Below are 26,681 nucleotides of genomic sequence, written 5' to 3'. Positions count from 1 at the left end.
GAAGGCAAGGTGCTGTACACACAAGCACAGGGTTCTCTAGCTCCATGGATCCTGGGTGAAAACACAGAAGAGAGGAAGGTGGAGGGACAGGTCTCTAATTCCAAGAGCTTGGAGGCAGACAATGGGTCTTCCTGGCTAAGGCCCAGCTAGAGGCAGCTCAGCGCAGGTGAGGAGAGGGCAAGATCTCTGGGGCCTCACCCTCCTCTCTCTGTCCTCGCTCACCTGTCTCTTCCCTTCTCTGTGTGCCCCTATCTCTGGGTTTGCCCCATCCCTCCCCAGCTCTGCGACCATCTCTTTCAGTCTCTCCCTTTCATATCTTGAGAGGCCCTGGCAGTATCCAGGGAGACCTCACCCAGCACGCAACCCTGTGCTCCTGCCCAGCCAGCCCTCCCCGTGACAGCACCAGGCTCCAGGAAGGAACAGCCTGAGAAATTCATTTTCACCATCAACTGCAGGAAGCTGGGCTCTCAGAGGCAGGGTAAAGGGCTGTGCCTCCCACCCAGTGGGTAGAGCTCAAACCCCTGGTTCCCGGGCAGGGCAGTGACCATTTACCCAGCCCCAGGTGCCTGGCATCCAGACAAGAAAGACCATGATAGAGGAGACCCACACAGAGCACAGCCCTTCCCCAGGCCTCCTGGGCTCCCCAGGCTTCTCCAGTTCCTCCCAGATTGCTAAGGAGCCACAGCGTGGGCAGCCTCCAGCCCCCTCGGCTGAGCTCGGCCAGGGTGGCCACCGCCTCAGCACCGTCCTGGGCCTCGAGATGCTCTGGCTTCAGAGGTGCTTGAAAGGAGGTGGGGGGAGCAAGGGTTGGGCAGTGAGGGTGGAGAGAAAGAGAGGCAGAGAGATAAGTAAAGAGATAGAGTGATCCACAGAGAGGGGTAGAAGGACAGAAACAGAGAGAAAGAGACAGAGACACGGAGACACAGACTGAGGGAAGACAATGACACGAAGAGATACCAGAGCTTCTGCCGCACAGCTGAGACCTCGCCCCTCACTCTTGCCCTCACTCTGCCCCAGATGCCCCCATGTCGACCCCAGGTGACAGAGCTTCAGCCTGACCCAAGCAGGATCCCACCCTGGGACCAGCCCAGCTCCCATCCCAGGCCACTCCTGACGCCTGCTCTCAGGCTTACTACCTCTTACCTTGTTTTGTAGCCAAGAGCCCCACCTCCCCTACAGCCTCCCTGAGGGACCTATCGGCCCTCTGATTCTTACTCACTACTGCCCCACCTCCTCCCCACCGGCTGGCAACAATGGCCCATCCCTTCCCCGGCCCATTCTTCTCAGCCTAGGCCTCCCCCAGATTCCGGAGAGGTAGGGCGGTGCCCTGGACACCCCCTTCCTCGACATTCCTGAGCAGGGGCCAGAAGGGGTGCTGGAGTGCTCTGAGCGAGCCACTCACGGACCCCTAAGGAATCTGAAACAGGGAGGGGGGCTTGGCTACAGCCAGCAGTGGCTAAGTCAAAACAAGCACCCAAATCCCCAAAGAGCCTCATCTTCTCCCCTCCACTCAAGCCCTCATGCTCTGGGGAGGAAAGAGAGGAGCCCAGCCAGTTCTTCCCTATACACTCCACTTCGCTAAACCTCAGCTTCCCCCCCTGTGCAATGGGGATAGTCCCTATGCCTGCTCCTAAAAAAAAAACCCATTGCTGTCAAGTTGATTCTGACTCGTAGCAACCCTACAGAACAGAGTAGAACTGCCCCATAGGGTTTCCAAGGAGCAGCTGGTGGATTCGAACTGCCAACCTTTTGGTTAGCAGCCATAGCTCTTAACCACTATGCCACCAGGGTTTCCTCTGTTCCTAAAGCAGGGTGGAAATCTAGACCCTCTACCCCAAGCCATCATTCTGGGAGGCCCAGGACTCTGCCACCCTCTTCTCTCTTCAGGGGCCAATCTACTTCCCATTCTTGTTTTGAGGACCATGACTGGGTATGGCCTTTGGAAGGCAAAATTTAGCCAAGAATTCATGCACCCACTGGGAGCTGGGAAGTGGGGGGGGGGGTGAGTCCCAGCTGTGGGGCCTTGGGTAATTCCCCTCCCGCTCTGGGGCAGCAGCAGTTCATTCCTACCTTACAGGGAAGTATGAGGATTAGGGAGATTTGAGGAGTAAAACACTTCAGCATAGTAAAGGGAAGTGGGATGATTATTACCACCATGAGAAGGTTCCAGACTGCACAGAGCAGATGGGGAAGGGTTGAACAGACAGATGGACAGAAACAACAAGGAAAGGTGCTTTGCCCTATAGGAAGGGTCTGTGTACCCAGTGGTCCCCATGGGCCAGCTGTGGGATTTCAAGAGTTCACCCCACAGGGATGTGGGGTGACACCACCTAGGTCTCAGAGTTCCAGGCCTGGGCTGGCTCCCCAGCTCCCTTCCCATAGGAAGAAAGGAGCTGAGAGAGCCTGCTTCCCCAGGGTGACCCAGTAGGCCAGGCTGGGCCAAGAGCACATGGGCCTGGTGAGCCTCCCAGTGTCCACAGTGAAAGGGGACTGTTTGTTCTACAGCAGGAAAGCGGATATGTAAATGAGCAGCAATTGGCCAGACCTGAGGCTCCCAGGAGGGAGTGCTCAGGGTTTCAGATCACCTGGATTCCCCACCATTGATCCTGCTCTACCAGGAAGCCTCCTGTTTGCTCAAGTGTGGATCCTGAGAACACTGGGATATGAGAGTCCCCTTTCCGTAGATCTGGAAATTGAGGCTCAGAGAGGTCAGCACTGAGCCGAGGTCTGAGCTTGCAAATGGCAGAGCCCGATTAAAGTTCTCTATGTTTGGAGCTGGGTGGTGCTAATGGTTAAGCAATCAATTGCTAGCTGAAAGGTTGGTGTTTTAAACCCACCCAGAGGCACCTCGGAAGACAGGCCTGGTGATCTGCTTCCGAAAGGTCACAGCCTTGAAAATCCTATGGAGCAGCTCTACTCTGCACACATGGGGTCGCCATGAGTCAAGATCGACTTGGTGGCAACTAACAACATGTTTGGAGATGACTCTGTCCCTCGGCCCAATCCTTCCCCCACTATCAGCCTAGAACATTGCCTACCTGGAACAGACCCTCTGACCAAGGCTCAACCAGACACCCCATCAAGGGGGCACAGGAGGGTAGAGGCATAAAGCAGCCTGAGTTACCTATTCCAGGGAAGGGGAAGCATCAGCATTTCCTGAGAACTTGAACCCATCAGATGTCACTGCTAGATGCTTTGCATACTTGACCTTGGTTAAGCTTCACAAGTCAAGATAGTGAAGAAAGTAACTTTCTTACTTTGAGGAAGAGGAAGCCAGGGTTCAGAGAAAGTGTCTTGCTCAAGTTCTCAAAGTGTAAGAATCACAGGTCTGAGCTGGCCCTGAGTGGGCCCACAGTTCCCAGTGTACACAGACCCCGCTGTCCTGAGTCCTGCCAGTGTGGCGACCCTGCGGGGCCTGGACCCACATCAGCCACGGTCCTTGCCCTATCACCTAGTTGGGGAATTAACGAACCTGGTTAGCCAGTTCCCCCCTGGATAGAACCCAAGACAGTTGACTTGGCTTGGCCAGAGAACCAGGTGGGAAAGCTTCCCTGAGGGAAGAAGGTGGCTGGAGCCTGTGCTGGTAAAATGAGGAAGACTCAAGTCAGGAGACTGGGGAGGAGGTGAGGGCCTTCCAAAGAGAGCCGTGGGGCCCAGGCACCCAGCTGTGAGAGTCTGGAAAATTCTGCACAATTTAAAGGAGCAGGCACAGTCCCAAGTAGAAACCAGGCCCTGAGGTGGAAGGTGGACCTGGGCCAGGCCCCTACCCTTACCAGCAGCTTAAATGGCAGGGCCTGGGCAGGAGCTGGTAATAGGGACGGGCAGGAGCTGGTAATAGGGACAGCCAGGATCACCCTGTGGCAGTGCCTCTTCCCTTTCCACAGTCTCCTGGCCCACAGCGAGGGTCCCAGGCCAGCCTTTCCTGGGGTCTCAGGCTCCTCACACCCAAGACCCAGCAGCCCAACTAAGAGGTCTGGGATCCTTAATCCTAAAACTGAGAAAGCAGAGGAGGCCATAGGGCTCCCTCCTTATTTAGGAGGCAGCTTGGGGTGATGGACCAGGCTCAGGATAGGGAGCAAAGACAACACAGATTCAAGTCCTGGCTCTAGCATCTCCTTAGCTGTAGGACCCTGGGTAATTCACTCACTGCCTCTGGCATCATCTGTATAAATGGGCCTAGTAATAACGCTCTCCTTGCCTATTTCACAAGGTGCTGGGAGGCTCGACGGAGTAAGTCCATGAGAAAATGTCCACTACTAAAAGCTATAAAGCATAAGGTATCATTATGATAAGAGAGGACTCGGATGCCCCAAGAGGGGGAGTGATTTGCCCAAGGTCACACAGCCAGACAGCCTCAGTTTTCCTTTCTGTACAATGGAGATGGACCTTGCCATTATACACATTCCAAACCAAAACCAAACTCGTTGCCATTGAGTCGATTCCAACTCATAGTGACTGTACAGGACAGAGTAGAACTTCCCTATGGGGTTTCCAAGGCTGTAATCTTTATGGAAGCAGACTGTCACGTTTCACCCGTGGAGTGGCTGGTGGGTTCAAACTGCTGACCTCTGAATTGGCAGCCGAGCACTTAACCACTGTGCCACCAGGGCTCGTTATTCCCAATATATACAGAGTACATATTGGAGAAGGAGTGAGGAGGGGGTGGAGGGAGGGCAGTGAGTCCAGGCCTCACAGACCAAGTTTTTATTAAGCAGACAAAATTCCTACTGTCAGTAGAACTAGAAGCTGAAATACAACATCCCCTGCTCCATTCCATGACTTCAGTGGTTTTCAAAGTGTGGTCCCTGGACCAGCAGCAGCATCACCAGGGAACGTGTTAGAAATGCACTCTAGACCAACAGAATCGGAAACTCTAGGGGTGGGGTCCAGCGAACTGTGCTTTAACAAACCCTCCAGGTGACTCTTATGTAGGTCAGAGTTTGAGAACCATTGTACCACCCCAAGACCCTCCCTCCTATTCTGGAGAAACTGCCTCCCACGGACTCATCTTCCTACCCCTGGCTTCCAGTAGGCTGCTGGGGAGGAAGGAGTCATGGTGGAGAGAGATCATTAAATAGTAAAGACATCCCATAATTAGTTAATGACACCACAGGCTCCTGGGGAGGAGAGAGGAGGAGGGTCAGAAGTCAGACTATAAGTGAAGAGAAAAAGCTACCCCATATCTATCTGTCTGTCTCTTTTACCACAAGAGCCTGCCCCCTTCCTTCCCTGGGTTTGTTAACTAGCACCAAGAGGCAGACCACACCCCTTCCTCCCAGTGGGACCGGAGCTAAATTTGGGAGTATGCCCTGGTGGGTACCAGGGAAAGGGCTTTTCCCTGACAATCTGATCCTCAGACCTTGAGTTTAAAAACCACATGACTGGAAATCCACTTTTAGGAATTCAGTCCATGGAGATCATTAGAGTTAAGTGCAAAATACATGGATAGACAAGGTGATCACTATAGCAATGTGGATACTAATGAAAAATTCAAAATGGCCTAAGTGTACAACAGCAGGGGAAAGCTTAACCAGGTCATGGTAGATCCATGTGGTGTGATACTGCAGGGCTGGGAAGCATGCTGTAGGGGAATATTTAATGACATGGAAAAACCCTCCCTATGTAATGTTAAGCAAAGAGCAAGAGGCACAGGAAGTGGTTTATATGTTTTTTTTTTAATGACAAAAACACCACTGCTCACAGTGGTTATCTCTGAGTAGGTATTTCCTTCTTTGCATCTGTCCTTTATCTTCCAAATTTTTCCACAAAAACTATTACTTCAATAATTTAAAAGAAAGCTTTTTTTTTTTTTTAAAGTGGCCATTTGGTTCAGATGGAGATAAGGTGTTTTTTTTTTTTTTTTAAAGTTGACAGAAAGATCTCTTTCCTATGTCAGAATCAATGGCTTGGGAGGTTTTGCTACAAGGGAGAACTGGTCCCCCCAGGGAGTGTCCACATTTCATGTGGCCCCAATGAGCATGATCAGCACTAGTAAGTAGAAGGGGAGTATGGGTTTGCTCAAATTCTACACTGTATTTTATAAGTGTCAGATCTATCTAGAGATGAAAGGTAACGGGCTCCCCAAGTCTTTAGGTGTTCAAACAAAGACTGGATACTGTTGAGGGGATCAGACTGGGTAGGTAGGTTGCCTCAATGAACTATAAAGCTGCTTACAACACCAAGACCTTGTGAATCTAGACACAAGCCCTCAACTTTGCCCCCAACTCTACACCAAGAGCATGTGGGTCAGGGTTGGGCTCAGATGGTCTGGTTGGGAACTAAGACCACAGAGGCGTAAGGCTCCTTCTGACCCCCAGAACCCCAAGGAGCCCTGTAAAAATCTTTTGCTCCAGATGAGGGATCTCAACCTTTGGGGAGGAGGGCTCCTTGTTATTTCCCTCAAAGGAGTGGCAAGAACAGCCTTCACCACGATCACCCTTACAATTCTCTGGCCTTTATTGGAGGCGCACCCTGAGCCAGAACTGCCACGAAGCATTTCATACACATTATCTCATATCTCTATAATTCCCTATTTCATAGATAAGGAAACCAAGACTCTGAGAGGTTAAGAAACCTGCCCAAAGGCAAGTAGCTAGTGCAAGGTGGGGCTGGCCCACACCCAGGTCTTGCTCACATCAGAGCTTGAGGGGCCAGAAGAAGCGCAAGCTTTAAGCACAACCCCAGTGGTTCCCAACTTGCAGCTTGCTCTCCAGGGATTTCTGACATGTACAAAGTTTGAGAAACATGGAACCATTCTATACTGTCTCGTAGCAAAAGGCGAGCCTGCTGCCCCACTTTGTCAGGAGACGGTGTGAGGCAAAGAGCAGGGGGATCAGACAGGCATTCGGATGAACCCTAGATGTCTAGTACGCGAATAGACAACACACCCTTCCTCCTCCCAGTTCCGCCTCCATAGTTATGTTCAGATAGGGCAGGGGTCAGAGAAGTGGACTGTCTATGTGACTGAGGGTGACCCAAGACCTGGCCAGCCACTCACTTACTGCACAACCACAGGCGGATCACTTCCCCCCGTTCCATCCCCATCGTCTTTGTTACCTCGTATAAATGATGGCGGCTTATCAATTCCCATAGCAACAACATTCTAATATTCCATCTCCCAGAGAAACCCCGAGAATACACTAAGTGAGTGGGAGAGTGATTTTCCAACTGCAATAATATAATTATTAATTAGTTATTATCATCAGCATCAACAAAGGGATATTTTTTGAATGCCTACTACATACCAGGAACCATTCAACAGGCCATATGATGTATGATGAGGAACACATACTCCCCACTCCATTGGTTTCCCTGTCGAGGGACCTCTATCCTGGTACACCTCTGGCCTGGCTCCGCCCCCTGCCTTACTTCACTTCCCTGCCCCAGGAGTGGCTTCTCTGATTGGTTGGCCTGGGAGACACGAGGGCACGCTCAAGCAGACCCCGCCTCCCTCAGATCCAGGTTGCCTGCAGGGAGCGTTCCATCTGGGCTGTTGCACCTGGTTCTGCAGGGGGCCTGGCCTCTTCCCAGCGCTGCCTGTCACTGGTAGGACTCTGACAATTTCAGGACGGACAGTTAGCAAGGCCTCTGGGCCCCGGATCTAGAGCCACGCTCTCCACTAGAGCCACGTTCTCCAGCCGGCCTTCTCAGGAATGAAGCTTCCTTTTGGAGCCCATCTCTGGCAACTGTTCTGTTTTCACTTGGTTCTAAATTTCAGAGGAGAAAGGGGTTCCCTCTAAAACCTCCACAACATGTGGTAAGCTCGTTTTATTATCACAGCAACCTCTCTGAGGTAGGTGGTATTATTATTCCTATTTTACAGATGAGGAAACTAAGGCTTAGAAAGGTTAATAAGCCCTGTGGTTTCAACTACTGTTGAAAAGTTTTCCACCCCACTCCCCACAGTACTCAGAGTGTGTCCACTATAATGGAAGCTGGATTACATTCCTATTGGTATCTGACCCCTGTCTCCCAGGCCATGAGGCTGATGGCCATAGACACTCCAGCAGTCTCTGAGGCTTGACAAACTAATATTCACTTCAAACCAACACCCTTACCCCCCTTTGAAAAAAAATATGATTTATTAACAACAAAACAACGAAATCTCAAAATATGTTTAAGTATGTATAGTAAGTTTTTTATAGCTTTATTGCATGTGTTCTTTTTCCTTGAGCATAAAAATTATACAAGCTCACTGCAGAAGAGTCAGAAAATAGGAAAAAGTAAAGAAACAGCAAAGATCTTCTGTAATCTGATCTGTGTAATCCCCCTACATATGTAATATGTACCTTTCAGTTGATTCATCTACTTTTTGGCCTGTAGAGTCCGAGGACTGTTGTGGGGAAGCAGCTCTGCCATTCGGTGTCTGCAGTGCCTCCAAGGCAGCACCTGCAACCTGTCCACATTCAGTCTTCCTCCCAGGCTGTTACTGCAGAAGGGGCCAGGCACCCAGAAGTCGTTTCCCTGGATAAAACCCTACAGCTGATCACTTGGCATCCCAGCTGCCTCACAAAAGCCCAGTGCAGCAAATGCAGGATAACAGAGTTTTGCTACCCAATCATAGACAGCAGGGGCCCATCCCAACTTGTTCACTTGTCAGATAAGAAAACTGAAGTCCACAGAAGGACTGTAACTTGCCCAAGGTCACATGGCAAGTAGAGGATGAGCTAGGGCCAGAACCTAGGTCTCCTGACCCCCCCAGAGTCAAGCTATTCACTGAGCTCTCCTGCCCCTAAAGATTTAAATCCTGCTTCCTACTGATCATAACAACACTATCCAAAACAGCTGACACATATATAGCACTTACTATGTGGCGGGCCCTATGTGAGGAGACCTGATGGTGCAGTGGTTAAAGTGCTCAGCTGCTAACCAAAAGGTCAGTAGTTCAAACTCACCAGCTGCTCTATAGGAAAAAGATGTGGCAGTCTGCTTCTATAAAGATGTACACCCTTGGAAACCCTATGGGGCAGTTCTACTCTGTCCCATAGGGTCACTAGGAGTGAGAATTGACTCAGTGGCAGTGGGTTTGGTTTTCTTTTTAAGGTGTCTTGATAATAATAAGAATGAACATTTATTGAGTGCTTACCAGGCCACATACAGCAGTGGGTTTGGTTTGAGTTTATGTGCCAGGCACTGTCTTAAATGCTTCACATATGTTAACTCATATGTTCTCAAGCAACTCTAGGAGGTAAGTACAGTTATCATCTCCATTGCAGAGGTGCTGGAGCTGGTGTACAGAGGGGTTAAGGCACTTGCCCAAGGTCATACTTGGCTGGTAAGAAGCAGAGGCAGGAACCCTCAGATAGTCCGAGCTCTTAACCATCACACAACCCTGCGTAGAGTTCCTTCCCCCCTCTGTAGGGCCCAAGCAGATTTCTGGAACACTTGCTGCCTGAAGGAAAGAAAACCAGCCCAGAGTGTCACCTCCCTGGCCAAGGCCACTCTGCAGCATCACAGCAGAGCCAGGATTTGAACCCAGGCTTCCTAACACCCTGCCTCCAGTGCTTTGTCACTTCTCCACATTGGCTCTCTGAGCAAAGGCCCAGAATGCTGAACAGCTCCCACTCCAGATCACCTCTCAACACAGCGGGGAAGGCTGGGGTTGGGTTGCAGAGAAGGGCTGAAGCCCCCCAGTGCAGTGAAACAAGTCAGAGGGGGAGCATGGAGGTGCTTCCCAGTGCTGCCCCTCAGGTGGTCTGCATGAAGGCTGATGCTGGGGAGGGGGTGCCTGGAGGGTACCTTCCCATTCTCCCCTTGCACCCTGAGCCAGAGCCCCACAGGGCTGGAGCACCTTCTATATATAACTGCTGACTTGAAGATGCCTTTTCTGGCTGAGTCAGGGTTCACTAAAGGCCAGAACAGTCCCTCACCAGACAGGCTAGAGGAAGTCGGTCTGTTCCCCTCAGGAGGTGAAAGGCCAAGCTCCGTCTGAAACAATTCTAGGCCATCCACTCCATTCTTGCTTCCCCAGATCCAGGCTCCAAGAGTGGGGTGGGCAGGCCTATCCAGACCCTACCTCTGGCCTTTCCTAAGGAGTCCCTCAGTGCCTGGTGCTGAGCTGGGTCCTGCTGGGAGCGTCCTGAGGAGAACCACTTACTTCTGCATTCAGCCATCTTTCCCCTGTGCTTGCTGTGTGCCAGGCCTTGTGCCAGGAACCAAGGATACAGAGACAGGACAGTCCTTCTCAGGAGGGCTCGTAGAGACACTCCATGCACCACCAAACAGCGACCAAAGGGGAACATCCTCAGGTAAACAAGCACAAGGGAAAGAGGGGGAGGAAGAGGACGGGGTTCAGGAAAGGAGGGGGATGCTAGCAAAGTCTGCCGCTGACGTTGAGACCTACTTCCCCCTCAGGAAACTTAGAGTCATGTTGGAGAGACCCAGCCACCCCCAGGAAGAGCTGGGGCCACACAGCCGGAAGTGAGTAATGTCTTGGGGTGCATGTCCATACACACACACATATGTTGGAGAGGGCGTGGAGGGCCTGTGCAGAAGGGGGGCACTCTGGGGAATGTCCCTGAGGCCTGAGAAGCAGACTGGTGTAGTCTTGAAAGATCAGCCAGGTGCAGAAAATAGCAACAGCTTCCATTTGTTGAACATTTACTGCGTGCTAGGCATAAAAGGAGGAGCTCTGGTGGCGCAGTGGTGAAGCACTCAGCTGCTAACTGAAAGGTCAGCGGTTCGAATCTACCAGCTGTTCCGTGGGAGAAAGCTGTAGCAGTCTGCTTCCGTCAGTATTTCAGCCTACGAAATCCTATGGGGCAATTCTACTCTGTCCTATCAGGCTGCTGTGAGTCAGAGTCAGCTTGGTGGCAGCAGGTTTGGTTTTCGTTGGGTAGGCATAAAAGTGCTAAGCATTACACATGGATTTTTTATTTCATTTTTTCTTTATGTCACCCTTTGACTGAGTTAACCATTGTTATCCCAGTTTAACAGACTGAGAAACCCAGGCCCAGAAAGGGTCACATCAGTTAGGAATTGGCAGGGCCAAGATTCCAACTCCAGAGTGCAGCTCTTCACCACCATGCTATGCCAGCTTCCTAATCTGTGGATAGGCAGAAGGTAAGAGATGGTGCTTTGGACAAGAAGACAAGGTAAGCAAGAGTACGGAGGTGGGAAGAAGTACTGTATGTTTGAGGGGAGCCGCCCAGCTCAGCGCTGAGACTGTATTGTTTGTGTGTGTGTGTGTACACACGCTCACACACTCCACTTTACATAGGACAGAGCCCAGGTCGAAGAAGCCCCTGAAAGCTGAGTAATGAATGGGCCATTGGCAGAGCAGAAGGAGAAGCCCAGAGAGGAGAAGGAATTTGTCTAAGGTCACACAGAAGTCAAGTGTAACACTGGGAACTAATTCTGAGAACCAGAGTACAGGCCTCTCCCCTGCCCTCAGCTGCTTGTCCATGTCAGCACAGAGTGAATCAGCTGTTGACAGGAAAACCATGGTGTTGGGGAACCCCGGGGGTGAGTCAGGAACAAGGCAGCCCCCGAGACAGGTCAACTGGCTGCTGTGGTTGGCTGCCTCTTCACAGGGCGGCATGGGGGCCAGGAAGGAGGGAAGCAGCACATATCCCTTGGCCCATGTTTATCTCTTGGGCTTCCCTCCCAACTCCTCAGACCCAGGCTTAGAGGAGGGGAAGCTGGTGGGCAGGGCAGCTCCTGCTGAGATTAAACAGGCGCCCTGGCCCCCCCAGCCCTTGCCCTGTCCCATCCTACAGAGGGGCGGAGAAGCCAAGCGGCTGGGGCTCTTCCCTCCCTTTCCGTTTCTCTCAGAGCTAACTCCTGACCGTTTGATCTTCCAGGTTAAACCACAACCGAGAGCTTCCCGTGGGGCGGATGAAGTGGGTATAATGGTTTGGAACAGGGGGTCAAGGCCAAGCCAAAACCAGGGGGTGCCAGCTGTTCCCAGACACTCCAGGGCCAAAGGAGTGCTCAGGGCTTTGGTTCTCTCTCAGCCTTGACCAGAGAGGTCTGTTTCATCCTGGCGGAAGGGGAAGGGGGAGCAGGGGTTGTGTTCCCAGTGTGAGTGAAGGGGGAGTGAAGAGGAGGAGCTTCCAGGCTGTGGCTCAAAAGTATGAGGCGTCAAGAGGGGGGCTGCCCCTGCATTGCAGCAACTTCAGAGCCCAGGGGAACCAAATGGGAAATCCTCCCCCAACCCATGTAGAGGACTTGTGCCCCACTGACTACCCCACTGGCCCCAGAGAAGTGTACATGGCTAACCTCTCACCCCTGCCCTCCCTGAGCTAGGGCTGGGAGGAGCCCCTAAGGCATGTCTTCCCATCCTCCCTGCTCCCAAACCCACCGCTGGCCGGTTTAGCTCACACCACTTGACCAAAATGCCTCCCCTTCATGGGCCAACCCAAGGGCCTTCTTGGAGGCCCCTCCCCATCAGTCAGTAGCACTCATCGCCCTCTTCAGCACACCTTCCCTCCAAACACAGCTACTGTTTTTAGCCCCTTCCATGTGCCAGGTTGTGAGGGCAATGGTGGTTCAGTGGTAGAGCTCTTGCCTTCCATGCAGGAGACCCAGGTTCGATTCCCAGCCAATGCACCTTATGCACAGCCACCACCCGTCTGTCAGTGGAGGCTTGTGTATTGCTGTGATGCTGAACAGGTTTCAGTAGAGCCTCCAGACTAAGATAGACTAGGAAGAAAGGCCTGGTGATCTACTATCTGAAAATCAGTCAGTGAAAACCCCAGAGATCACAACAGTCCAGTTTCATTGTATATGGTGCCACGATGAGTTTGGGGCCGACTTGATGGCAGCTAACAATAATCATATGTGCCAGGGTCTCGGCTGGGTGCAGGAATAGAAGGAGACACAGAGCATACACTAGAACACTCCTCTCCTGTGCCACCCTGTCTTCCCTCTGACCACACCTTTTCCAGCCCCCTAGCCAGTGCCTTTTCCTTCAGCCCCCAGCTGCAGATGTCCCCGAAGCTACCCAGCCCCCTCCTTCCCCATCACAAAGCCACTGGCTTGTTTTCCTTTGACCACTGGATCCTCCAACCCTAGCACATCTAGATTGCCTTTACTAAAGTGCCACTCTGATTACATCACTCCCCTGCTCAAAAACCTTCAGTGGCTCCCCACTGTCTACAAACCAAATCCAAACACCTTGCCTTGGATACAAAGCCCTCCACGAGTTGATCCAACATACCCTTCGCACTTCCCATCCCCTGCACAGTCCCAATTCTTGGCCAGACTGCTTTACCTAGCAGTTTCCTGAAAATCCCGAGCATTCTGACCTCCTTGCTTTTGCTGAGGTATTTTCCTCTGCCTGAAAAACCATCTTCCCTTTGGCTGCTGAAACCCTCTCAATCCGTAAGGCACATCCAAAACTCCGCCTCCTCAGGAAGCTTTCCAGATCCCTCCAATTCCTTTTTCATTTATCATGTACGGAGTCACTGGTCGTCTTGTCAAAGCCCCTTCCCAGAGGCTAAGCAACTTGAGGGTGGGGGCGGTGTGTCATCACTTGTCATTGTGTGGTGGGGGAGGGACTTTCCATTAGATATTTAATAAGCACTGTTTGACATGAACCTCTTCTCCTCCCTACCCCCTGCACCACCCGCTAATCTCTTTCTCTCCCACTATGCCAGACTCTAATCCTACACTCACAGATGCTCAGAGAGGGGCGGGGACTCAGTGCCCCAAGTTGATCCAAGCTCAACTAGTACTTGGGAGTGCAGGCAGAAGTCCTGCTCCAGTCTCACTGACTTCAGGAAGCTCCCTCCCCCAAATTCTGGTTTCTCCACTGTCTCATATCTTCAGAACACACACACACTCACACACACACACACTCACATGCACGGTCTCCTCCACAGGGCAGCCTTCACAGTACTTTCCAGCTGGTTCTAAAGTGCATGGCTCATCTCCCCCCAGAAGACACAGGGAGCAGACTGGCAGCACCTTGTGTCTTCTTCAGTGCCTAGCCCCACTCAAGACAGACAACAGGTGCCCACACTGGACTCCCACCTCCACACCAAGCCAGGTATGTAATGGAATAGCTGGATTCCAGCTACTAGGGCAGTACAGACCCATGAAATCCCTCCTGACTGCAAGTCTTGGGTGTGAGTTACCCTCTTCAGCGGGGCATGGTGGGGTTAGGGGAGCCCTCACTGTCAGCCACTCAATATGAGGGCAGAGCCCAGCTGGATAGTTTACCTCTGTGTCCCCTATTTTTGTGTCTAGTATGCAGTAGGTGCCCAGTACATATTTGTGGTTTATTTAGTTGAACACCCACCAGCCTCAAATAAGATTAAAAAAAACTCAGCCACTCTTTGGTCCAGGTGACACACTCCCCACCCTCCAGATGGACAGAGTGATGCTGGTGGCAGGTGGCAGTTTCTGGCCATCCCTCACAAAGTCAAAAGGGGCTGCAGCCAGCCTCCCACCTCCAAAAAAAATGAGCTCATTCTCCAGCAGGAAGCCAGCCTGTCACCTGCCCATCCACATCAGAGCAGCTGTCATGTAGTGAGGTACACACACTATCTTATCCAGCCCTTGCTACTACCACTGGACACTGCCATTGCCCTTGTTTTACAGATGAGGAAACTGAAGTTTGGAGGGGGAGTGGAATCCAAGATAGTTTGACCCCAAAGCCCAAACCCTTGACCACTGAGCTAGGCGGCCCAGTTACTATGGCCTGGCACAGAGTACCTGCCACCACATACCACCACTGGGTACAGAACCCTCCAGCCCAAGTAACTAACCTTGGGTGTGGGACAAGAGCTTCTGGGCCCTGGCTTTGACAGGCTCAAGGTTCAATGGGGTTTTCCCTTCTCCTCCTCACTCGCCCTGATAAGAACTTGTCCTCTGGTTTCCGCCCGGGGCTTCCTAGGAAAAATCTCTAGAGGTGGCCAAAAGCCTCTCTGAGTTTCCGACCTGAAGTCTTAGGGGGCCATTTCGGCTGAGCTCTCAAGACTTGGGGTGGAGGAGTGGAAAGCCCCCTGGCTTCCCCAGGGCTTGGGACTTTGAGCCCCATCCGAAAAACTAGGGTGATCTTTACAGCAGTTCGCTTCACGCTCCCCGAGAGTTCGCTGTGCACAGCCCCATTCTGCACAGAGAAACTAAAGTCCAGCAGCGCGACTGCCCCGGGAGACCTGTGGCTGCGCTGCAGCTGGCTCTCACCTGCCAGCTCTCACCTTCCGGGATTTGAGAGAGAAAAGGTAACTGGAGCCTAGGGGTTCACCTGGTTCAACCTCCTTTTACTGGAATCCGAGAATTCCAGGGCCGGGGGGGCGGTCCCCCCTCCAGGCCACACAGCGGGCGCACAGCGGAGCCGGAGAACTGGAGTGAGAACTTGAGAGCCAGTGCCCCTTCTCACCCGCCAGCTGCCTCCGCGGCCCGACCTGTCACTTGTTCCCAGAAAGCTGTCCAGGCCGGCTCTGGGAGAAGAAGCGAAAACTAACTCAGCTTCTGGATGTCCGGCTGGCCTCCCCTACCCCTTCTCACCTGTAGGCTCCGGTTTTTGCTCGGCGCTGCAAGCCCAGCGACACCGGCTACCACCCCAGTCAGCGTCCGACCGCGCAGCGCGGGGCTCAGTCACTCCGCAGGCCCCCTCCCGGCGGCGGCCTAGGAAAACACAGCAGCCTCGGGCCAGACCCCGCCCCTCAGAGGCCCCACCCCAGGACCGCCCCTGGGCACGCCCCCAAGCGTCTCTACTCAGGACCGCCAGCCCCGCCCCTCTATGGCCGCCCCAATCTATCCTGGCTCGCCCCCAGCCCCTCCGGCCTCGTCTTCCGGCCCTGTTCGTTTGAAGCCTTTACTCCCAGCCTTGCCAGGCCACGCTCTCGGGCCCTGCTGAGTGGGAAGCCCCACTCTCCGGCCCTGCCTAACGGTCCTGTACCTCCGCTGCTTCCCTCCTCCCCGCCCCTTCCCAGACCGCTGACGCCGAGTCCCCAGTGCCCACAGGCCGGCCCACCGTCCCCCACCTTCCTCACATTCTTCGCCAGACTGTCCCGCTCCCTACGTCCGCCTACCGTCCCCGCCTCCTTCACTTTCTCCTCCGGGCCTGACCCCGCCCCCTGGCCCGACCAGGGTGAAGCCACGCCTCAGGCGCGCCCCATCTCTGCCTGAGCGCCTTCCTGAACTGCCCATGCTGCCAATCCCAACCCAGTGCGGCCGCCCGGGACCCGACGCTGGCATTCCAGGGCGCGTACATCCGGGGAACGGCGTGGGAACGGTTTACCTTCCAAGTCAGGGCCTGTATCAGGAGGAGGCCTGGGCCCGTGCGCTTTTTGAAAGCACTAACAGCTATTATTTATTGTCAAGCTTGGAGCTGCAATACTGAAGGATTCAATGGGCAAAATATTGAATGATGCAGGAAGCATCAAAAGAAGATGGAAGAAATACACAGAGTACCAAAAAAGAATTGGTCACCATTCAGCCACTTCAGAATGTAAAATGATCAAGAACCGATGTTACTGAAGGAAGTAGTCCACTCTGCACCAACCACAGTGGTGAAAAAAGCCCCAGGAACTGACGAAATACTAATTGAGATGTTTCAACAAATGGATACAAAACTAGAAACGTTCATTCGTCTATGCCAAGAAATTTGGAAGACAGCCTGGCCTTCAGTATGGATTACACCTCAACATAAAACAAAAATCCTCACAACTGGACCAATAAGTAACATCATGATAAACAGAGAAAATATTGACGTTGTCAAGGATTTCATTTTACTTGGATCCACAGTCGATGCCCATGGAAGCAACAGTTAAGAAATCAAACAACTTATTGCATTGGGCAAATCTGCTGTAAAAGACCTCTTTAAAGTGTTAAAAAGCAAAGATGTCACTTTGAGGACTAAGGTGCGCCTGACCCAAGCCATGGTATTTTCAATCACCTCATATGCATGCGAAAGCTAAGCAATGAATAAGAAAGACCGAAGAAGAATTGACGCCTTTAAATTATGATGTTGGTGAAGAATATTGAATATACAATGGACAGCCAAAAGAATGAACAAATCTGTCTTGGAGGTGGTACAGCAACAATGCTCCTTAGAAGCAAAGATGGTGAGACTATGTCTGATGTACTTTGGACATGTTAATCAGGAGGGATCAGTCCCTGGAGAAGGACATCATGCTTGGTAGAGAGGGTCAGCGAAAAAGAGAAAGGCCCTCAGCAAGATGGATTGACACAATGGCTGCAACAGTGGGCTCAAACATAGCAACAATTGCGAGGATGGCATGAGACCAGGCAGTGTTTTGTTGTGTTGTATATATGGTCCCTATAAGTCGGAACCAACTCGTCAGCACCTAACAACAACAGCATTACTTATTGAACACTCACCAGGGGCCAGGCCTTATATCAAGCACTGTAAAAAGTACTCACCTTTGAATTCTGACAACAACACATGATACTCGTGTTGCACCCATATTACTGATGAGCAACCAGAGGCTTAGGGAAGGGAAATCATGGGCTCTGAATCTCACGCTTGAGGTGGTGAGCGAGATCCAGCCCCAGGCCCTGAATCACTGGCTTGACGCTACCCAGCTTGCCTGTACTGGTTGGGGCAGTGCCCAGCACGTTGCCTGAGGGAAGGCAGGAAAGGATGAGTGGAGGAAGGGGGTGGCAGGGAGGGCTGGCCTGAACCCTCAGGAGCTGCTGGCTTTCTCCTTTGGGAAGTGGTCCCAAATTAAAGTGGGCTTCAAAAGAGCTCTAGATGGCTGTTGAGCCCCCGCCCTGCATCCCACCTCTCTGCACCCCCAGACCCCAGGGGACTAGCCTTGGGCAGATTACCTGGTTAATGAGCAAAACTGTTCACCTGAAGGAGCTGACAGTGCTCTTTCACTCCATTATCTCACTGGCATCTCACAACAACGCCACGGTGGGGAGGCTATGATTACACCCATTGCATGGGTGGGGTAGGGCTGGGAGCTGGATTGTTGCCCAGACAGTGGTCCTCCATTCATGGTCCTTGGGCCAGCAGCATCGACATCACCTGGGAACTTGTTAGGAATGTGTATTTTTGGGCCCCATTCCAGAAGTACTGAATCAGAAACTCTGGGGAGAAGCCCAACAACCTGTTCTAACAAGCCTCCAAGTGCTTTGAGAACCACAGCTTAGCATAATGGTGAAGTTTGTAAATCACACAGACCTAGGTAACCTCCTGGTGGCTTTGTGAGCCAACGCAGGGTACTTAACCTCACTGGAATGAGCCCTTAAGAAGGGAGTAATAATAATTATTATATATAACAATGGCAACAACCATAATAGTAATACCAGTTTGAGGGTGGATGTTGAGCATTAAATGTGATAGTATTTGTGAAGTGTTTGGCTAAGTACTTGGACATTGTGCATGTTCAATAAACGTTCTCTTTCTAGTAAAAAGTCTCAATAGAATCTCCACACCAAGTTAAGGGAGTGGGGTTGGAGAATGCTTTAAGCCCAGCCGTGGATGCCATCTATCCCTCAAGAGGCCAAGATCCTAACAAGCTCCCATATAACGTTGCTGCTGCTGATCCAGAGACCAAACAGTGAGAATCACTGTGCTAGACTGTTCTGGGCCGGGTTCCAGCTCCCCACTCTACCCAACCCGTGCAAAGTGGGTATTACAATACCTTCCTCTTCTACCCTGCTTCACATCCCTTCCCCCAAGCTGGGGGCATTTGTGATGGTGCCTTGCAGCTGGCGAAACAACTGGATCGCATCACCCACTCCTCCCCCAAGGCAGAAATGCCCTGGCATTAGTCCCGTCTGCTACCCGTTCCTGCCTCTGCCACTCCAGATTAGAGATGGAGGCAGCTGTGGTAACATGGAAGGCATGTCTGCAGGCAGCTCCCCCACCATCCCCTGCAGCCCCAGAGAAGAGGCTCTCCCTATAGGAGCTCATAGCCTGGGAGACTGGTCCTGTTCCACAAACTTACCCTAACACATGACGTCCAAGTTAAGAGTGCAAATAGAGATTCACATACCTTACATCTAAATATTTAACAGATTGTAAAACAAAATATGTGTAGCCCCTGCCTTGACAAATATCCTTTATAATGACCAAGAAGGCCATGTTCAAATTTAAATTCTTGGAAATCTTAAGATGTCTACCTGGTTAGTTTGCTGAAAATGAAGACTTCTTGAAGCACTTACTAATGAAGGTCAAAGACTGCTGCCTTCAGGATAGACTACACCTAAACATACAGAAAATGAAAATTTTCACAACTGATGATAAGCAACATCAGGACAAATGGAGAAAAAATTGAAGTTTTCTACAATTTCCTTCTACTTGGATCAACAATCAATGCCCATGGAAGCAGCAGTCAAGAAATCAAATGATATATTGCACTGGGCAAATCTGCTGCAGAGGACCTCCTTAAAGTTCTAAAAAGCAGAGATGTCACTTTGATGACCAACATGTGTCTGACCCAAGCCATGGTATTTGCAGTTGCCTCATATGCATGTGAAAGCTGGGCAATGAAAGAAGACAGAAGATGAATTGATGCATTTGAATTGTGTTGGTGAAGAATAGTGAATATACCATGAACTGCCAGAAAAAAGAATAAATCGGTCTTCGAAGAAATACAATTAGAGTGCTCCTCGGAAGCAAGAATGGTAAGACTTCATCTTTCTTACTTTGGACAGGTTATCAGGAAAGACCAGTCACTAGAAAAGGACATCATATTTGGTAGAGGGTCAGCAAAAATGAGGGAAGCTCTCAATGAGATGGATTGACACAATAACCACCAAAATGGGCTCAAACATACCAAAGATCATGAAGAGGCACAGGACTGGACAACGTTCCATTGCATGAGTCAGAGCTGACTTGAGGGCAACTAACAACAGCATCACCAGCAGGGAAGGCTTATCTCTGCTCTATGCACTGTCAGCTGGGGCAGTTCATTTGGAGGTTGGAGGATTCATTTTCAAGATAGTGCGCGTACATGGCTAACAGTTTGGGGCTAGCTGTCAGCTAGGAGCTGAGCCAGAGCTGTGAACCGGAGATCTCAGTTCCCCTCCATGTAGGCCCTCCACAGGCTGCTTGGGCTTCCTCATAGCGTGGCAGCTGGGTTTCAAGAGCAAACAGAGAACAAGGTAGAAGTACATGGCTTTTTATGACCTAGCCTTGGAAGTCATATAGTATTACTTCCTCTTGGTTCTTTTGGTTGAGGTAGTCACAAAGACCTCAAGTTCAAAGGAAAGGGGATATAGTCTCCCTCTCTTAATGGAGAAGTGGGAAAGTTCTAGAAAAGCTTGTGGGATGGGAGATATTGTTGCAGCCATCCTTGGAAAATACAATCTGCCACAAGTAGGATCTCAGAATGACTGAAATAGAATATCCTCTGATGGGAGCTGAGTGTCTGAATTGAGTTGCTTAAAAAAAAGTGTGCAATATTTCTCACACCACCATTTGTGCACAAATGAATAAGAAGCCTAGTAGCGGACATTCAGTCCTGAGTGCATGGGTTGTTTAAGATCTTCTTTTTTCAGAGAGTCTTCAGAGTAGAGTTAACACTTCCCTTCCCTCAATTTGCACTGTTCCCCTTACTGTTGTAAACTTCTGTGTTGTTGTTAGATGCCATCGAGTTGGTTCCCACTCATAGCGACCCTGTGTACAACAGAATGAAGCCATCCTCACAATCATCATTATGCTTGAGCCCATTGTTGCGGCCACTGTGTCAGTCCATTTCATTTAGGGTCTTCCTCTTTTTCGCTGATGCTCTACTTTACCAAGCACGATGTCCTTCTCCAGGGACTGGTCCCTCCTAATAACTTGTGCAAAGTACATGAAAGGAAGCCTTGCCATGGCTTGGGTTAATCCTTGTAACAGCTCTGTGAGGTACATACTATTATTATGCCCATTTCACAGATGAGAAAATGGAGGCAGTGAGAGATGATGTAACTTGCCCAAGGTCACAAACTAATCGGTGGTGGAGAAACAATAAATGACATTTGCAGCCAACCCAATTTTCAGTTGCAGAAACTGAGCCCCATGGGAAAGGCCCAAGGTGCGCAGGACCAAGGTGTCTGGATTTCTGATTCTCAGCACCCAACACTGAACCACATGGTCTTCCCCTACAGGCCCACACTGGGTCTTGAAGGGGCCCAGTTTGCTCCAGCTCATGCTTGGTACAACTCTATTCCATACTCAGTCTTCCTGCTGAGACTCAGCATAGTATGGCCAGGAGGTGGTTAACAGTTCTTCAAGCTTCTATCTTTTCTTAAGGGAAGTAATTCCTGCATTTGAATGGGCTTCAAAGGGCCACCGACACTTTCTTCTCTGAAAGGACTTCATGGGGATCTGAACCCAAGCCCATTATAGCTAAGTTGTAGCTGGGGCAGGGCCCAAGTTCCCATGGAAGAGACAGAGCCATTGATTCATTCCTGTCTTCATCATTTAACAAGATCAGTTAGCCTCCTGCTCCGTTCCTGCCTTGCCCCTGCTACATCTGAAGGTCCATGGGTTATTCCAACACAGCTAACCTTAGGAGGCTTTTCACACAAACGGGAAGTGGATCCATAAACCAATGCACACGGCACTCTACAATGTTACAACAACAGCAATGGCAAGAATAACAATAATGGTGTTGTTAGTTGCTGTCAAGTTGACTCTGACCCATGGCGACCCTATGTGTGCAGAGTAGAACTGCTCCATTGGGTTTTCAAGGCTGTAACCTTTCAGAAGCGGATCACCAGGTCTGTCTACCAATGCACCTTTGGGTGATTTTGAGCCACCAAGCTTTTAACTAGAGCAGGGGTTCATAATAATAATAGCAGCCATTATTGACTAAGCAGCTCTTACCATGCGTGTGCAGGCATTTTTAAAACTCATTTGATAACTAGCATTTCCATAGTGCTTTATATATTATGAAGCTTTTTTCTTCTTTTCTTTTACAACTGCAGCACTTGGGTATCTTTAAAGCCAGTAAATGATTTCCCCCTCTTCCACAATTCCTGTTACACCTGTCTTTTTCCCCTTTTGGGCATCAGCTCAATCCCCAGGTGAGGTTGGGTACCCCAAATAGTCATGAGCCCACCCCCCAATATATGCCTGTTTATTTATAATGGATATGTACGCACTATTTTACTAGTCATTTTATTATTATTTATGAGCTATTTTAATATTGTTGATATTATAAACCATACACAAAAAAATCAAAAAGATGATATAAAAATAATTATTAAAAATGTTCAATATATAAAAAAATAAACATAAACAGTCCTATCATTTTCTCCTTGAACCCCTTGTAGATCGTCCTGGAGACCATCCATCCACAGCCCCATGCCCACAGGGAAGAGTTGTTAGGACAGAAAAAGCAGGAAACAGAGAAGGCTCCTATAAACAACCCTTCTTCAGTGTCTCTGGATGCTCATAAGCCCCTGAAATGGACGAGGATGTGCTGCACACCTGGGGAGCAGGAAGAAACGCACACACACCTACCATTTGGTGGAGCTGCACAAAACCAGTGTGAGATCCTTCCTTGAATTGGCCTTAGGTTAAAAAAAACACAACAACAACAACAACAAAACACTCCCTTAGCCCAATAAGCCAATCCTATAGATATTTTCCCCATTGTACAGTTGAGAACACCAAGTCTTAGGGAGGTGAGTTGAAAACAATTTTGAATAGGTTTCCAGCATTCAAAAATCAGGATATTTCACAATAACATTTAAATCTATAGCTTCTGTTGAAAAATAGGAAAATCTGAACACCTTGATCTGAGTTGTGGCTGCCCCCCAGATGTAACATATACCCTCCAGCTGGCCACAGTCCTCACCACCCCTTATTTTCTCACCCAACCTTCTTCCCTCAGGCTTCCCTGCCTGATCTGGGCAATTGAGTTTGCAATCCTGGGGTCAATAGATGTTGCTGAAATTGACATTTATACTGAGAGCATTCTGAGTAGCCAGCAGTGCCATATGGGCCTTGGCAGGAAGGCAGGGACATCATGCCTGTCTCTTGTCTTTCCTTTTCTCCACAATGCTGCCTTTGAAAGCTGAAGTATATGCACAGCCCTCTTCTGTGAGAGAGGGTTTAGGCTCAAATCTTTGCTAACTTTCTATCCATGTGACCCTGGGCAAGACACTCTGGGTCTGTTTCCTTACCTGTAAACTGTGGACAATGCACTCAGGACACCTGCCACTTTAGGGCTATAAGATGGACTAGTTAGTTGTCTCCAAGTCATTTCCTTCACCAAAAGAAATGGAGAAAGATGGGGGAAAGAAAAAAAAAAAAAACCCAACCCGAAATCTGTTGTCACTCTTTCCTTACAAAATGAGCATCTAGCACCCTCTGGTGTCCATAGCATGCAGTACAGCCACTGAAGAGACTGGAACGAGACAAGGAAGGAGATGGAAGACTGGGGTCTCCGCCCCTCATGGCCTCAGGTCAGATTGGGCCCCAGGATAGGGACAGCACCAGGCAATGTGGAGCCAGGCCCAAGGACCATGCGAGGACAGATACGGAACTAGGTCTCCACAGCAGGTTCTGATTTGCGGACACTGTACCCAACTCAGACAAGGGAGCTGGGATTTACAAACCAATGCTAGCTGGCCTAAAGTTCCTCTGGGTACCTCGAGGTCTAGAGGGTCTGAGGGTCTGAAGACTCTTCATTTAATAATGGTGATGAAATAATAATAGTAACTACAGTAGATACTAGTTATCATGTCTGCCAGTTTGTCGTACTGTGGTGACTTGCCTGTTGTTACATGCTGAAAACTATCCCACCGGTATTTCAGATACCAGCAGGGTCACCCATGGTGGACAGGTTTCAGCAGAGCTTCCAGAGTAAGACAGGCTAGGAAGAAAGGCCTAATGATCTACTTCAGAAAATTAACCGACAAAAACCTTATGTGATCACAACAGAGCATTGTCCGACTTACTGACTTTGGACATGTCATAGGGAAAGATAAATTGCTGGAGGGGACATGATGTTTGGTGAAGTAGAGGGCCAGCAAGGATGAGGGAGACCCTTGCAGAGTAGCTGCGACCATGAACTCAAACATGCTGGCAGTTGTATGGATGTCGCAGGACTGGGCAACGTTTCCTTCTGTTGTACATAAGGTTAGCATGAGTCAGAGTCAACTCGATGGCAACTAACACCAACAACAGGCATTAGTTATAAGCACAGGAAGTGGACTCTAGTTGTTAAAGCAGACACATTTATTAAAAAGGCTCTTGTACAGCCCTCTGAATTGTTGAGTAGGGGGTTGGGCTTGGCTGGAGAGTCAGGTTCAAGCTCGGTTTCCAGGAATAAGGCCCCCAACCACACTGCAGAACCAGCCTTTGATAGTTAAGGTTGTGTGTCAACTTGGTTGGGCCATGATTCTCAATGATTTGACAGTCGTATGATGTTGTGATCACTTCCATGATGAGATTTGATTTAATGTGGTCACCTCCATGATGGGATCTGCTGTGAGTAGCCAGTCAATTGAAAGGGTATTTCTTAGGGCATGTGGCCTGCATTGAATATAAGTGGACATTGTGGTAAAGCTTGTGGCTTTTGCTCATTCTGGATCCTGCAGCTGGCTCTTGTTCATCCGACCTCTGGTTCTTGGGACTTGAGCTAGCAGCTTACCTGTGGTCTTGCCTGCTGATCTTGGGATTCATCGATCTTTGCAGCCTGTGAGCAAGAACCCTGTTCACCGACCTGCCAACCTTGGGTTTGCCAGCCCCTGTGGCTACATGAATCAGGAGAAGCCTTTATCCTGATCCATGGACTTGGGATGTTCCAACCTCTACCACCATGTGAGCCATTTCCTTGATATAAATCTGTCTATATGTATTTATTATCCGTTTTACTGGTTTTGCTTCTCTAGAGAACCCAACCTAAGACACAGCCCAATGAGACACCTGTCACTGTCACCATCCTCCATCCCGCTTCTCTCTGTACCAGGAAGCCAACTTGGCAACCCTGAGAAACCACCACCAGTAAGGCTACCTCTGCCCCCACCCACCCCCACCCCAGCAAAACATGGAAGCTCTTCTAAGAGTCTGGTTCCTGCAGTGCTCATGTCTGCATCTGAACCTTGCATGGGAGTGTCTGACTGGAGGAGCCTAGGCCACCTGCCTACAGCCTGGCTGCAAGGGAGGCTGGGAATTGGAGTTCTGATGCCTAATTTGGGGGAGGTGGAGCGTGTAATGGGGGGAATTTCCTCAAATATTGAAAGGTGAAGGGCAGGTATGAATATGACATCAGTAGCATAGCTACTACTGATGGGGGGTGTCTACAGGCTAGGTACTAGGAATTATGTCATCTGATCCTCATACCACCCTCTGAGATAGAAACAATTATTATTCCCATTTTAGGGACAAGGAAACTAAGGCTAAGGGCATTTAAAGAGTTTGATCAAGATTTCATGGCTAGTAAGTAGCAAAGCTGGGAGTAAGCCGAGACTACCTGACATCAACATCTAATAAATATGCTACATTGCCTCCCTAACATACCTCCTTTTCAGGACTCATGCCTCATTTACTGAGAATGAGCCATAGAATCTAGAAAGAGGGGCTAGAAGGGACTTAAGAAGTAGTCCAGCCTAAGTATGCCTGAAGTTCTACTCTTTAGTCCTAAATTAGTCAGCCTTTGTGAGGTTGTGCTGCAGTGACAAAGAATTTCAAAATCTCACTGGCTCACAAAAACAAACGTTTGTTTCTCACTTACGTTAAATGGCAGGTAAACATTGCTGTGGGTCAGTTGAGGCTCTGCTCTGTGTGTTTTTGCCATTCCCAAACTCCAGATGAAGAATGACCCTATTTGGGATATGTTATTCTAATGGCAGAAGGGCATTGATGTTCAATGGTTGAATTCTCACCTTGCATGTGGGAGACCCAGGTTCAATTCCTGGCTGATGCACCTATGCACAGCCACCACCCGTCTGTCAGTGGAGGCTTGCCTATTGCTATGATGCTGAACAGGTTTCAGTGGAGCTTCTAGAATAAGACAGACTAAGAAGAAAGGCCTGGCAATCTACTTTTGAAAATCAGCCACTGAAAATCCTTATTCCTTATTAGGGACCCAGGTCAGTGGTACCAGTCCAAGATCCCAGCCTGGCCCCACTATTACCAGTCTAGTTAGTCTTGGATCACAATGGTCTCATCTGCAACCAATGATGGGGGTGGTGCAGGACCGGGCTGCATTTTGTTCCATTGTGCATGAGGTCTCCATGAGTCAGGGGCAGACTTGATGGCAGCTAACAATATAACAACATAGGTTAGCTACATTTATTATGATCGACTCTAGTTTACAAATGAGAAGAGTGAAGAGAGAAGCTGAGTAGCTGGCCCAAGGTCGTAATTCTTGGCCTGGGTAACAGGTACACAGGCATTTATTTTTAGCATTGCCCTTAAAGTGGACATTTACATTTTCATATACACTGATGTGTTTTCTAAATTTTATCATAAATAAAAATAAAAGGAGAAAAGTGAGACTTAGACTTGCTAATGCTGTAAATCAGTGAGTGCTAAAGCCAAAATCAGAAAACATGTCTTATGACTCTTTATTCCTTGTCTTAACCATTACCTACACAATAACATCAAATGTTAACATCAGTCCACTAGGAACATGTGGATCCAGAAGCAGTATACCCTTTCTGCTGATATCTCTCCTTGCTGTTCTGCCAGAAGTCCACCTTATTCCTTATTAGGGACCCAGGTCAGTGGCACCAGTCCCAGATCCCAGCCTGGCCCCACTATCACCAGTCTAGTCAGTCTCAGAAGGCCAGGCACTTTGCTGCCTCTAGTGGAAGAA

The 26,681-nt window shown here is 49.8% G+C and overlaps 1 protein-coding gene across 4 annotated transcripts in view; it reads right to left on the bottom strand.

Moving 5' to 3' along the window:
* CD82 (CD82 molecule) overlaps positions 1–15,567 on the bottom strand; it is a 55,707-nt gene extending 40,140 nt beyond the window's left edge. For 3 of the 4 annotated variants that reach the window (XM_004387645.2, XM_023741809.1, XM_023741811.1), the window contains exon 1: positions 15,454–15,567. The gene's annotated coding sequence lies outside the window, so the exon portion shown is untranslated. The remainder of the gene's footprint in view (positions 1–15,453) is intronic. The other variant, XM_023741810.1, reaches the window with a different exon arrangement.
* Between the last annotated feature and the right edge of the window lie 11,114 nt (positions 15,568–26,681).

The sequence above is a fragment of the Trichechus manatus genome, unplaced genomic scaffold (assembly GCF_000243295.1).
Source record: "Trichechus manatus latirostris isolate Lorelei unplaced genomic scaffold, TriManLat1.0 scaffold00191, whole genome shotgun sequence".
In the NCBI taxonomy this organism is placed as follows: Eukaryota; Metazoa; Chordata; class Mammalia; order Sirenia; family Trichechidae; genus Trichechus; species Trichechus manatus.
This window is presented reverse-complemented; position numbering and strand designations above follow the sequence as displayed.